Source organism: Mastomys coucha, unplaced genomic scaffold (genome assembly GCF_008632895.1).
Source record: "Mastomys coucha isolate ucsf_1 unplaced genomic scaffold, UCSF_Mcou_1 pScaffold5, whole genome shotgun sequence".
NCBI classification, from domain to species: Eukaryota; Metazoa; Chordata; class Mammalia; order Rodentia; family Muridae; genus Mastomys; species Mastomys coucha.
Window position 1 is genome coordinate 61,478,326 of NW_022196911.1, and position 14,907 is coordinate 61,493,232.

A 14,907-nucleotide genomic window follows, 5' to 3' on the forward strand; every position below is an offset into this window, starting at 1 on the left:
CAACCACCACCACCACCACAACCACCATCACCATCACCACCACCATCACCACTACCACTACTACCACCACCACCACATCCACCATCACCACCACCACCACCACCACTACCACCACCACCACCCCGAATGTATGATCTAAACAGGGACCTCCAGCCCTGTCCTTCTTGATACACAAAAAAGACAGGAGAATTAACAAGAATTCATTTAGGAAGGACCCCTCATAAGCCTAGGAGAAATGCCTTGATAAACTGTTGGTACCAAGCCTGATGTGCATACCTGTAATCCCAGCACTGGGAAGGGTCAGGAGTTCCAAGCTAGCCTGGGTAGCAGACTGAGATTAGCCTGGGTGACAAAGTGAGATTCCATATCAAAATAGATAGATAGATAGATAGATAGATAGATAGATAGATAGATAGATAGATGAATACAGAAAGCAAGCAAAAAGAAAAACTTGTACAAGACCTTCCAGGACACGCGGGTGTAGTGAAAGGTGAAGGGTGGGCCTAGTTAAAGCTGACAATGCAGTGGCTGAACAGTGGCCTGCAGGAAATGCAAGCCTAGGACCAAGATAAAGTTCTCTCTACATACTACAAGAGGCTTCAAAGGCAAGCCTGAGGCCAATTTGGAACTCTGCACTTTCTCTATGGAATCCTGAGCATCCATACAGCTCCATGCTAAATCCACTGAGACAGTGAACTGTCTGCAGGAAAGGTGGCCATGATGGGGTGTAGGCTGGTGCTACAGAGTAGAAAGTACAGGCAGAAGTTATTGTACTTGGCTGTGGTTCCAGGGGCAGCCTTCTGCTTTCCTAGACAGTCCCCCGGACATGAGCAATCTTGTGATCCACAGACTCATGAAACAAAATTGCCTTCTCTTGCTCCCACCCAGTCCTCTTGTTGGCTTCTAGACTCCTACCCCTGGTAACTGCTCCCCCAATCCCAAAGACTTCAAGTCTCATGACAAATTTTGACATGATTCCTATTCCAGAGAGTATTGAAGCAATGTGACCCCTGGTTATAACAAGTGTTAATGCATGGAATCTTCCCACACGTCTGAAGGTTTGAACATGACACCAAGACCCTGTTAGCATTATTGCTGAGACCACCCATGGCCAGGGACAGTAGCCTTCCTCAGCCTCTCTTTCTAACTCATTTGTCTCTCTTTGAAGGTACAGGGAGACATCATCATGCTGGATTTAGCACATTACTGATTCTGTGCCTTGTTGCAATCAGGGGCTGCTATGTTCATTTGAAATCTAATCTCTGTTCTGTCCCTGACAATGAGCTCAGCAGGGCTGAAGGAGGCAGAGTGAAGGAGGTGAGTTGTCAAGGAGTCCTTGATGGGTACTCAGCAGAACGGGAATTGAAATCTAGTGTTTTCCACCAAAGTTCTGCACTCTGGAATTGGACTCTGATGTATTGTTATAAGGAGTCATTTTGGCATGTTACCAATGCTTCAGCAGGAGAGATGTCCCATGACCTTGGCCTTCCAAGAGAGCAGAGGCTTCACCTTTGAGACAGTCCCATGCTTGAGGAAATGCCAGCCTTTGGTATATAGAATGGCTCGCTGTGATCAGTGTGGAATACTGCAGAAGTGGTGGCATTTATGAGCAATGTCATGTTAATGGCTAGGATGATGTCATAGCACTTAAAAAACAATTCTTCCTCCAGTCTGTGTTTGGGGAGAATCCGTGGTACTTCACTGCCCCCGCTAAGTTGGTACTTTATTTCAGATGGAGTTGAAACAGAGGCCCCTAAAGTTTAGATGGGGCTTGTGAGAAAGGGGGAGGTTTCTAGGTCCAGCCAGAGCAGAAGTGTCTGCATCAGGAAGAAACTGGCGGGAAAGAGGCTTCCCTCTCAGGACCTCCTTAACGAGGAAAATGGAGAAGACACTGATGATAGCTTTCTCATACCCTCCCTCCTCAAGCCCTTTGTCTTCTGCTCAGGCCCCATTGTCTCCTGACCATATCTGCTTTGTCAGTCTCTCTTTCTCTCTGCCTCTGGTTCTCTCCATCCTCACTAAACTCAGTTACCTCCTGTATCCCATCCAAATATACAAGAACTTAAAGCATGCTGGTTTTGTGCAAGATAAGCAAGGACTTAAAGTCCTTCTTGTCCGGCTCTCAGAATGGTGTCCTGGTCAAAATCTAAGGCACCTGGCTGGGGAAACATTGAGGGTGGGAAAAAGCTATGTCTGTGTGGCATGGCACCTTTAACTTATGCTCTGCTCCAGGGTTTTCTGTAGGATCTTATGTAGAAGCAAGGCCCTCCACCAAGACCACACCCACTTAGCTTTCCACTTCCAGCCTGCCCTTTATTCTCCTGTTTCCTTCCTATGAGAGGTTACTCACTTGCCAGAGTTTTACCTCTCAGGCTCAAACTCTAAGAAGCCCAGCTTAAGATAGGAAATTCTTCTAGCTGGGAATTCAAGGGTTAAATGACGTCTTAGTAGTCATTTGGAAGTTCTGCTAAGGGTTCTCCTGGTAACATAGTGATATAGTGGTAGGAGGATTTAGAGGATTTAGTGTCCTGTGGTGAAAAGCCCTCATGCTGCCTGAAGTACTCCATCACCCACTGTAGTCTCTGAAGGAGGCCCATAGGGCTTTGTCTGACACCATTTGAGCTCCCTGTTCCTGCAGCAAAACCTTCTTGGCCTCTTCAGCACTCAGAGCAACTAGTGAATGTGTGTGTGTGTGTGTGTGTTTATAGATTGATCTCTGATGTTAATGTATGGGAAAAACAAAAATCCAGTATGTATAGGTAATTTACTGAGTGAAGTGTGACATGTGGTGTGTACATGGGCCTCCAAAGGAAAACACAGGTGCCTTTCCAGTGGCATTGTCACTGGAAAGAAGGGAGGATGGAGTGCTTAGAATCTGGCTCCCATCCTACACAAGCTGAGAGTCTCCCCGCTTTATTAATTCACTGGAGTTTCTAAGTTTCTGCTACATTGAGAATTGTTCTTGAGTTCAAAGCACAGGACATGAACTTAAGACAGAGTGTCATCCATGTGAAGGAGCCTGAAGTTACATAAAACTGTCCCCTGAAACTAAGCTTGATCGGAGAGGTGCCAAGGGCCTGGGATGCTGGTGTGGAAAGATCTGCCTTGCTGTAGTACAGATCTGTAGTAACTGTGAGCGAAGTGCAATTCCCCAAGGAGGACTTGATTAGAACTAGTACCTCACATTTGAATAATCAACATTTAGATTGACCATCACGCCTTTAGATCTCAGCCAGCACCAGAAGCCCACATCTTTATGTTTCACAGCATGTGATTACTTGAAAGTTCTCAGTATGCATACATTGGACACAGAAAATCTAAACCTCATGATTCATGAACCTAAGCCAGTGCTGTGGTTGTATGGGCCAAAGCATCTTGAAACAATGGAATGATGAACAGCAAATTGAAGCCAGAAGATATTTAAGGTTGTGATCTCATTTAAGCCATAACAGTGCTGGCCAGGAAAAGGTGAAGGTGTTGGTATGTCAGCTGCAGAGCTCAGGGCCCAAGTGGCTGTTCCCATCCAGGCACTGTCCAAGGGGAGGATATGAACAGTGCATTGGCTGTCAGAACATGATGCTACTAAACTTACAAATCCATAACCTGGCCCTTGCTCTGCTCTCCTACCCATAAGCCCTCTTAAGATTTCTGGCTGTTTTTGCAATTTGCCTGTGGGGTAGATTGTACTGGAGAGCTCAACAATTGTCTCTGGTCTGCCTGTCAGAATTTTTTTTTCCTCATCACAAATGAGTCTCTATATAATGCACACGAGCCTCCAGTGAGTTTACTGTGAATCAGCCCATGTGAAAGCAAATCTGGAATACTAACAAGATCAAGCTTCCGGACATGTCAAGCCTAGGCTTGACTTTGAGGTGTGGTGGTTCACTCAGATCTCTGTAGGGCTCCTGTGGTCAGCCCTCTTGCCTTTTCTTAGTGGATTGGTCTCCAAACTTCTGTACTCCATTAGTGAAGAGGTTGGAGAAGAAGAGGCTCAGATAGATTGGTAATAAATCCCTAGGTGAGCCAATCTCCATGGAGTTGGGGGGAGAGAATTTATGGTAGGGTCCGTGAATCAGAGATGAGGCACAGGCTAATGATGAGGGGGCTTAAGCATCAGGGTTCTCATAAATGGCACATCCTTGTCTAGTCAATACAGACTCAGAAAGGAAGACATACCACAGGAGTGTTTGGCACACGGAAGGTAATATCTGTTGGATCAATGGCCACACACACTTGCTCATAAGCTTATGAAGAAAAGATGCATCTCACTGGGCAAGTAAATGCCCTGAACAGCAAGACACCATCTCCTTCTCAGCCTCAAAAGCTTATGAGATTTGAGATAGACATTTAGTGTATGGCAATAGCATATGCTTCCAGATGAACAAACTGTGTACTCACACACTCATTTCAAATTGTACAGAATTAAATACAGGAATGTGATTCCCCAAATCTTTAAAATGTACAGACTATGTCCTCGGATTATAGTTTCCACTGACCCAGACATCTTGTCTCCCACCTCATATATGTGTGCTTGGGAAACAGGAGTCATGTGGAGTGGGTTCACTGGCTGCATTTAATGAAGGAGACTATGCACAGATATGAGTATTAGGATAGCTTTTACTTAATTTCCACAGCTTGGAAACTTAAAGTCATGTTAAGGGTTAATAATACCAAGCAACATGGTACTGGTTAAACACTTACCAAGTACCAGGTAAGAGTCTCAGCCTTGTACACTTTCTGATTTCATAATCACAATTCTATCAGATGGGAGCTCTCTTTGGGCCCAATTAATAGATGAGAACAATGTGGTATCATGCAGAAAAAAAGTCTTGTCATGTGAAGGAGATGGCAGTTCCTAGTTTCAGAACACACATCTAATTGGAATCTAGACCTTCAGTTCCTAATTGCTTAGCACCTGTTGCAGTGGTGGCATGAGTTACTGAGCCTGCCATTGGCTGAGAAGTGTTGAGCTAGGTACTAAGATCAGTCTACACTGACCTCCCATGACTTGCATGTAATTTAGAACGATGTTAGTTATTCAAGTCTAAGCCAGTGTCTTAGTTAGGAAGCTCAGGTGGAGACCCACATTCATCAATGCCTGAGCTCTTTCTAGCAGGTCAAATACAGAGTTTCCTCTGTATACAACAGGGTACCTGATGAGCCTCTGCACAGGAATTGGGCAGAACAAGAACTTTACTTACCCTTCAGTGGGCTCCAGGACTTGTAGTGTAATCTACATGGGCAGCAGTGGGTATAGGAAATTTTTTTTTATCACTGTCTACCCCATTTCTGTATGAGACTACTATACCATGTAGACACCCAAATCCCTGTCCAGCTCAGGAGTGCCCCCACCCCAACCCCCACCTTGCAACAAGGGCAGAGGCTCTAGCTCTTTGCCTATTGCTGGGTTCCCCAGCAGCAGCATTCCATCTGTGATACTGAGAAACAGCTGTCAATGAGAGTTTGGGGAGGGAGCAAAGGGGCATGGCTGAGGAACTATCAGGAGCCAGGGATGCTATGTAGTCACTGGGTTAACTTGAGGTGCAGATCAGTGGGTTATATGTGTCTTCCTGCTCTGACTGCCATGAGTGCCATTGGTCTCTGTGTCTCCTCTCTTGCCATCCACCCTACACCTGCTGTTCCTATCACTCATTTATATACCCCACATTCAAGCTGCTCTTCCATTTGACATGAATGATCAGTGAGCCCACTAACATCCTACCCTGGGCAAGGTTCACATGTGCCTATAGTGTACCACAGATCATTAGGAAGCCAAGTAGCTTTCCTCACCCTTGCCATGGTGTCATTAATCTTCCTCTTCTTCCTCAGTGGGACACCGCCCAGCTCCCTCTGCTCCCTCCAGGCCAAGCCCAGCCTTCCTCACATTTTTGCTGATGTTGTGTGTGTTAAATCTTTTTGTTCTGATCCCTCTTAGGGAGGCAGCTCAAAGAGATTGAGAAGCTGAGTGTTCAGTAAAAGAGATGCTAAGGGTTACAGTAGCAGCAGGTGTGGATGCTGAATCACCAGCTTTCCTGGGTTAGTGGGACATGCTTGCTCCAGATTAACACTACTCAGAAATTGAGGCACCTCAAGCATTTTTTCCCAACCCTGTAAACTCAATCCCCTGTCTAGCGATAGCCAGAGAAGACTAGAACTCACTCTGGACCTAGCCATGCTTGAGCACTAGGAACATGTCTTTGCTCTCCTCATGCTCTGCCTCAGGTCAGCCAGTCATCCTCTCTATCCAGTAGACAGTAGGTCAGGTGGGGAGCTGTCACTGTCCTAGGTGCTGAACCTTGGTTTGTAAACCATGAACTGCTAGTAGACATAAAAGAAAGATGCTCTCTGCTTGACTGGTTTTAGTTTAAAGTTCATTTATAAAGATATCCTATCATCTCAGTTCCATTACTGCGTAGTATGAGACTACTTTTGCCCAGTCATTCAAGATTCTCCCAGGTCAGTGTTCCTCTTAGTGTTGACAGTGATTTCAGAGAGCAACTAAATTCAACACAGATCTCATCCTCACAACATCAGCTATTGCTTGGCTTGATTTTGTGGGGCCCAATCCTATCTACATCCTCATATGATTGTAACTAAGACCTTATGAACAAAATCAACACATTTTATTCCAAAGAAGAAAAGAAATTATGTGCAAAGGATTTGTCTAACTCTAGCTGATATTTTTGTGGTACCCAGAGTTTTTAAGCCAGTGTTAGAGACTATTCTGTTGATTTGTAGCACCTTTCCAAAAATGACTATAGATGGGAGTCAAGGAAAGGGAAGAAGGAGAGAGAAAAGGAAGAAATGAAGACAGCTCAAAACAGACAAAGGAAGATGATGCAGAAAGGTCAGACAAGAAACAGAAATGAGATGTCAGTTTATTGGAGGATATGAAATGGTGGCTTCCTCTAAGTATCACTTACAAAATTAATTTTCATCAGTTTCATAAATATCAGCCTTACAAAATCTCTCAATCTCTCAATCTCTCTCTCTCTCTCTCTCTCTCTCTCTCACACACACACACACACACACACACACACACACACACACACACATCATATTCTGTTTCTGGGAGTCTTCATTAGGATTTGCAAATTATCATGTTACAATCACATGTTAAGGATAAAAGATCCCTTTCCAGCTCTACCATATCCAAAGGCTGTGAATATATAACCGATTCTCACTTCTTATCACACTTATTCACACTTATCTTTGCTAATGCCATAGTTTAAGAAGTGCTTGGTCATGAAATCCTAGAGTGTACGTGGCTCCTTTCCAAGTCTCACACCAATTCAGCTCCCTTCAGGAAGCTTTTCCATGTCACCATATCTGTAAGAAACACCTTCCCCTAGGTTCTCCATGATTCTTGGACTACACTGCTGTTCCAACACTTATTTTAGGTCACTTTGTGATATGAAAGAACAGGCCTGAGGATTTCTTCTTCATTTGAGTTTTGCATGATTTTTGGAAGTTAGGGGTCTATCCTCTCTTTGGGGATCTTGTTTCTTGGAACACCACTCATGTTGGTTTATAAATCAGGCACATCATAATGCTTACGTGCATAGAGTATCTTTAGAACTTATGTAGGATTCAATTTATAGAGGTGGCATTGCCATAAAGTAGCTCTCAAATGTCTGACTCATGTTCCATTTACAGAGTGTTGTAGACTATGAGTATGGTGATCAGACAAGGATGACTTAAAGGAGGGAAGATTCTAGACCGGCATTATAGTATCCTCCTACACTAACTCAAAGGGCTAAAGTCTGTGGAGTCCTACCCTCTGCTTCTGCAAGGCTAAGAGATAAGAAGATGTCTGCTTCTGCAACCTACTCATGAACCCGAGCATGCCCAAGAAAGAAGATATTCCTGGTAAGAACTTCTTTAATTGAATCTGAGTGTGAATTTGGAATTGTGGGAAATAAACCAAACTTCTTCCTACTCTGAACGCTGGAGGAAAAGGTGGTGAATCCACTGCTTGGAATTTCTGAAAATTTCTCCCAATAATTCAAATAGATAAGATTCCAGCTAGATCTTTCTAGGTACTAAACAGAAGGCTTTGTATTGAGAACACACCAGTGCTGGAGATGTAAGCCTCTGGAAATCTAGTTGTAGGAATCCCAGAGGAGGCACCTACAAGCTTCGAGGCAACATTAGAAACATGTTTATGGAACATCCTCATGAGAACCTAGGTACTTCTAGGCAAAAGAGTGCTGAGATAGCCTTCCTTATATCCATTTTCTGGCCTCTGGGAAGGGCCAGCAGCATAACATGTCTGGATTCAGCAGCAACTTTTAAATTCCAGTGTCTTCAAGACCTTTGCTCTTTCTCTTTTCCATGAAGAATGTGAAGGTAGGTGTGTTCTTCTCCCCTTTCACCATCATGTTATTCATATGTCTGAGACTATTACACAGGTTTCTAGATCCCTAGGAGCTGGGAGACCCTGGGTTAGGTTATAACTACATTATTCTGTTTGCAACACCCCACTGCTCTACCTAGGCTTACCCATGTGATCTGAGACAAACCACCCCCTTCCTCTGATCTTCACATCTCTGGCCAAGGACAGGAATGTTGAGTTTGTTTGCTAGTTTGTTTGTTTTAAGAACAGAACTGTCTCAAATACTGAAGCATCTTCTAAATGGGTCAGTAAAATGGGTGTCTGTGACTCAGAGAAAGTATGGTAGGAAGGATGGTCCTTCCTGTGATAAAACAGTGTTTTCACTGCAAAAATTTGCACAGTAGTTTAAGCCTTTTTTGAAATTAAAAAGTGGGTTCCAAGGAGTTTCTACATATATGAGGAAGTACAGTTTGCTAACTAGCTGGATCATTTCTGCTTTGCATTCTAGGATTTCATGCAGAACTCTAGATTGTAGTGATTCACCTGACAAGCTTGTGGAGGCAGCCATCACTCTTCTTTCATATGTATGAGCATGTTCTCATCTGCTTACATTCACTAGAGGGTCAAGGAGCCTACAGATCCTTCCCATGTCATTGAAGAGTCATTTATCTAACCCAATGTCTTTTAGTAATCACACATGCAACCATCCCAGATAAAGGAGAATCTCCCAAGGGTTTAAAAATTGCCAGAAGGTGCTGCATTATTTTGGTTGTTTTATTGCATTGTGAACATCAGTACAAGGTTAAATACACACAGAGACAGACATCAGAGGGCTGCAAAGAGCATACACATCAACATATTTGTACATACAAAAGGGTACAGGGACACTGACAGAGCATACAGTTACACATACAATACAGACAACAGGCACAGGATGTGGCTACATCCTACTGCATTCTACATGAAACAGCATAGGATACAGAGAGCAGATGAAGGTTGACAAACATCATAATTTAACATAATCAACATCCATTTTCAGTATACATTCAACAACAGCACACAAAGCATTATTATATCTCTGGGGGTTAAGAAGGTTTAGGAAACCACAGAGAGCTTGTTGAGGGCCATCTCAGGCTGAGCTTGGAGAGTAAGAGGAAAAAATAAAACCAACAACATAAGGAAAATAGTGGGAGAAAATCCAAGAAGCTAGGTGGGAACTAGGGGGAGTTGGATACTCAGAGGTACCATGTCCTCTAGAATCTTGGTGATAGCAAGATCAAAACTTTGTCTCTGTGGCTCAACTGAGCCTTGTCCAGACCCCTAGTCCACACTCCATCTCTGTCTTCCAGCCTTCTTTGGCAAGTTTAAGGCTTGAAATTTTCAATAAACAAAGAGGAACTTGCTCTTATTTTGTCATCTGACTAGGTCCCCAGCACTGGATAATAGGCAAAAGATATTTCTCTCATGTTGAGAACTTCTAATCAAAATCTCCATGTTGTCAGTCTCAGGGTTCCAGCTCTGGCTTGGTCACAGATCAGCTGAACTATCATATGCAAATCATCTTACCTCTATGATCCTGTTTCTTTATCTGTAATATGACATTCCTAGCTAAGATATGACCTCTAAGCCTCTTGAAGATCTTATACAGAGAAATTGAGTTTTAATAGCACCACTTTTTGAAGGAGAAAAAAAAAACCTGAAATGGTTGATAAAAGGCAACCCAGCCTCCCAACCCTCTTTCTCTTACCCACACTTATCCCCAATGAGATCCTTGAGGCATGGTTATGTGCCCAAACCAACTCTAAAAGGCTACCTCTTGTCCAGTTGAAGGAAGGCGTCAGAAGGATGGGGGTCCACCAGAGCTTCCCAGTTAGATGTGACTCCAAAACCCCAGCCCAGAGCCTGGCAGATGGAGACTACTTTTACATTGGACCATCTGCATCTTCACATGTCAGAGTGAATGGACTGAACTAGAGATGCTCTCTAAGAACTGCAGCCTCATTTTGTGTTCCTGAGGCCCAAGGGAAAGGACCTCTGAAGAACTGAGTGGGAAAATGATGATTTGGTATGAAGGAATTATCTATTTCCTAAGAAAGCCCTGGCAAGGGGACAACTGGTCCCTTACTATGCCTATCCATTGTTCTTTCCCTTGTTCCCTCTGACTCTGCCATCAAGAGAAAAAACAAAATCCCCTTTCCATTCCCCTGACACCATTGGAGCCTTCCAGGGTATGTGAAGGCTTCTTTTCTATGGTTATCTCAAGGTGTGGTGGCCCACCTCACCTTCTTTTCTTCACAACTCAGAAGCATGGCCTTGCGAACACCAGAGCTGGCTTTGTTTCATGCCCTTTCTCTCCCTTGGCCTATAGCACCTATGGAGGATGCTGCCAGCCCAGCAGCCTCCCATTCCTAGAGATGGGATTACATCACCCCTGGGCTTTTCTCTTCAAGTATGCAGCAAGCCTCGTTAATTCCTGTAATTAGCTCCGAGCCCTTTAATTGTCTTTCCCATCTTGAGGATGGCATCTGTTTTCTTGGCTCAATAGCAATGCTGTAGTCTATGTTCTTTAATCCTTAAGTCCTGATCTCTGAAGTCAAACAGACTCAAATCCAAGTCCACTTACAAGTTGTGTAATCATGGTTGGTTATTTAACCCTGCAGCTTCCTCTCTAAGTCAGATTCAAGGAAACACCCTCAGACTAGCCCTGGTGAAGACTGAAGACACTCGTGCAGGTCAGGACCCACAATTCCTGGCACCTAGCTTACCTGAAAGTGTTTCCAATTTTGCCTCCTGGTTTCGCTGTATACCTAAACATCCTCCATAGACATTCTGAGGTGATGAAAGCTCCAACCACTCACCACATGATCGATTACCCCAAACATGGTTGGTATAACCCAGGAAATGCATTTTTAATTTGATTTCACTTGAATTAATTTAAAGAATTGTCTATGATCAATGATTTATTTATTGGAATATGCAGAGCACTTCCTCTATGACAATATCTTTGCTACACACAAGAGGAGGGTTGGCCTTATAAACACACCCTGAAAATTTGTTATGAAATATGGCCTGGGCTAGTGATGGACAATCAACACTTTCATGGAACAAGGAGTAGGTTACTTCACTTCTGTGCCTTGAATTTCTCATTCCCAATATTGTTGGCTAGTGTTCCAAGATCCCTTCCTCTGGGGCTGCTGTAGGTAAGCCTACAGGCTGGGCATAGTGTTACTGCAGGTAGCTAGTTGTGGGGATAAGAGACTACAGTGTGAAGCTCCATGGAGTTTTAGAGCTTCATAGTTTTCCTAACCATTTTTGGGCTTGACAAGGCTGCCTTTCCAAGCTGCCTCTGCTGATACCTGCTATATGTTGGAACGGATTTCCTAGTGACTTCAGCATGCAGCCTTTGATGCCATAGGACAGATGGAAGAAATGGAAGAAAGCATGCATATGGCATCAGATGATATTCCCTTAGCCAAACACTTCCTGGAGTAGCCTCAACTCTCTCCTGAGGCCTCACACTCCACTGGCTGAGTGTAAGCTATTGCTCCCTATCAATGCTCTGAGTGTGTATGAGTCTTAGTGTTTATATCTGTTGCTTTGCTAGATGGCTAAGTAGCTGAGAGCTGTTCAGTTAAGGCAGAGATCTTTTAGAACCTACCAGCTACCTTGTGATAAGAGACTTTAGGAGGACAAGGCTGAAAGTGAAGAACAGCTAACATTTGTGTCTGTGTGTTGGTATGATGTGCACAGAAGTCCTCCAGATGGGCTGGGAAAGTCTGTAAGAGGGAACACCATCACACTTCCTGGTATGCCCCTCTGCCTGGATTGCCCTATACTGGAATGTGTGTGGGGGCAGCTGTAATGGCCTCATGAGTCTCTCTAAGCCACCTGCTCTTTCTCAACTCAATGATGCTTCAGATTCTAGACATGTGCTGCTCTAAGGTGGATCCTGGCATTGAAGCATTCCTTGTACTCTTTTAAGAGAAGCTTCTTGGCTTAGTGTTAACTCCATGTCTTGAGGAAGCCACTATATGTTGCTGTTAAAGGAGAGGTGTGGCCTCAACCATTTCTAGCTCTTCCATGTCTTCAGGTTCCTGGGCTGCTCTGCTGACTGAAGAGCATCTGACAGCATCTTCTACTCCTCTGTGCCTCACTCCCTTTATGTGACTAATAACAATGACAAGAAAGTAACAGGTACACTTACTGAGTAAGAGAACACTAGGTCTGACATTAAACTAAACAGTGGACATACATCACCCCACCAGATCATCAAGAAAATCTTTAGTGATTAGGACTCAGGTTCAAAGGAAGCAAGGAACCACATCAGTTCAGCCACATAAGTGGCTGCATGAGTAATGGATGAATAGGGGTATGGGCCATATATAAAAGAGGGACTCTGAGAATTCTCTTTGGGAATCCTCCGTACACAGATGGCCTTAATAATTGACACTTCTTTCCTACAGCTTCTAACTGTGTGATTTAAAAGTCTGGCCTGCAGCCAAAACAACACAACTGTTACACATTCCATAGATAAATCAGTCCCTTGATGCTTTAAATATGAAGCGGACGGAGAGAGTGTGATCTCCGAACATATGAGTTAATATGCCCACTTAGTTCTCAGAGATGACATGGTGGCTGGCCCATGTCAGAAACATGTTCAGCATCAGTCTTCATGTCACTTAATCAGACCATGGCATGGCTAGGATATGAGGTGCAGCTGTTGCAAGAGAGACTCTGAGAGCACATCAAGGGCATATGGTCCCTCTTTGCAACATTCTGGCAACTGGAACAGGAAGGGGGAAGAAGAGAGGATGGTACCTACTATAGCTAACCAGTGCCTGAGGCATGGGCCAGCCTCTCTTTCTCTCCTTCTTCCCTGTTCTGTGACATGAAGAGAGTCTTTAGTTCTTCTGCACCCTATAGAACACATTTCCATTTGGCCTTCAGACCAGAAAATACAGCCAGTGACACAACTCAGTCTCCTGGCTCCATAGACAGAACAGAGAAAGAAGAGAGCAAAGAGAAATGCTGAGTGGAAAGGCAGAGTGCCCAAAAGTCACATAGCTGGGGCCTCCCTGACTCCAAGGCTCTTTACTCAATGCACATATAAGACAGATGAAGACAGAATGGGCTTGTTGTGGGGTTTGAGTTTCTCAGAGTTAGAGCTGTGAGAAGTCTGCTAGAGGCCAGTCAGCACCTTGTCAGTTCCTTACCTGTTTGTTCGTATCTTTTGCTTTTGTTTTGTTCTAGAAGCCTTACCTCTCAGTAAACCATAGACTATGGGGCTCAGAATAGCAGGTCAACTTCACCAGAGGGTTGAGGTCCTCAGCCAGTAATAGTGCATTTAAGAATGAAAATTTTGATGACACTAATGGCTGTCTTCTGACTACAGGCACTTTGACTCAATGGCTTCCAAACTTCTGCTTGGAGATCACATTTTCCAAGTGATTCTGACAGACAGGCCGGCCAGGTGCTTCTGAACCATGGCTTCAGATGAGGCGACTGATATTATCTCCAGCTTACACAGAACCTGCTCATGTTGTCCCCATCCTCCCTGAGACCAGTAATGAAATATCTGTTCACTGAAAGTTCTGTGCATTTGTGGAGTTGAGGAAGTAGCTGAGGCTGGAGTGTTAGGTAAAATAGTAGCTCATTCAATATAGCTAGTAGTCTACTGGTAAACCGGGAAGCAGCAGAGCTTTGCTTTGTAGAACAGGAGAGTTTTGTTTTGGTATGGGGAGTTTAAGAAAGGCTTCACTTTAGGCCCAGGTAGCCTGAAACTCACTATGTAGTCTAGGCTGACCTCTAAAACTCAGTCACCATCCTGTCTCTGTCTCCCAAGTTTAAAATTACAGGCATGATTATGCCAGTCATTGGTCGCTTGATTTAGCTTTGTTTTATTTTTTTGTTATTTGTTTTGTTTTAGTTTTTTAAGATAGGTTGTTGTTGCCTAGTCCAGGCTGATAAAACTCAGAAGATTCTTCTGCCTCTCTTCCCCATGGTGGGGTTACAAGTGTATGCTACCACACCCCAAAGAGACCAGGGACGAAAGGGTTAGGTTGTAGGAGCTAGCCGTATGATGGAAAGGGTCTGAACAAAAGGCATCATACTAAAGAATGAGCGGGACGCAGAGACTGCTGCAGGTGGGAAGCAGACTCTTTGGCTCAGTATCAAGAGTTTGAACAGCAGGGAAGAGACAGGCACCCCTGGCTCAGCCCTTACCTCAAACACCATGTGACTGAAGCCTGCCTTCTGCACGGAAAGCCTGACTTAATTGGTATTTCTTCTAATTATCAGATTTAATCACCACCTCTCCAGTGAGATAATTTTTAACTCAAATGAGAAATTAGTATTATAAAAGAGCAAGGAGGAAAAAAAAAGAGCAGAATTCAGCGAGGGACGTGTGTTAAAGTGACTCTGTGTACTGGCACTTTACTCCCTTTGTCATTCAAGCCATCTTACAAGTGGCAAAGGTCTGGGGTCTCTGGGCAGACTCCTGTCAGCTCTCTCCAACCAGGGAAGAAGACCTTAGCTGGATATCACAGTAGTGAGGCTGGGGTCCCCATTTCTAA

At 44.1% G+C, this 14,907-nt stretch overlaps 1 protein-coding gene and 1 long non-coding RNA gene across 3 annotated transcripts in view; one reads left to right on the forward strand and one right to left on the reverse strand.

Moving 5' to 3' along the window:
• LOC116078605 overlaps positions 1-14,907 on the forward strand; it is a 97,383-nt gene that overhangs the window by 76,606 nt on the left and 5,870 nt on the right. Inside the window, exon 2 of the long non-coding RNA XR_004113605.1 lies at positions 7,657-7,869. This is a non-coding gene — a long non-coding RNA (uncharacterized LOC116078605). The remainder of the gene's footprint in view (positions 1-7,656; positions 7,870-14,907) is intronic.
• Shisa6 (shisa family member 6) overlaps positions 1-14,907 on the reverse strand; it is a 310,869-nt gene that overhangs the window by 44,197 nt on the left and 251,765 nt on the right. The window lies entirely within an intron of this gene.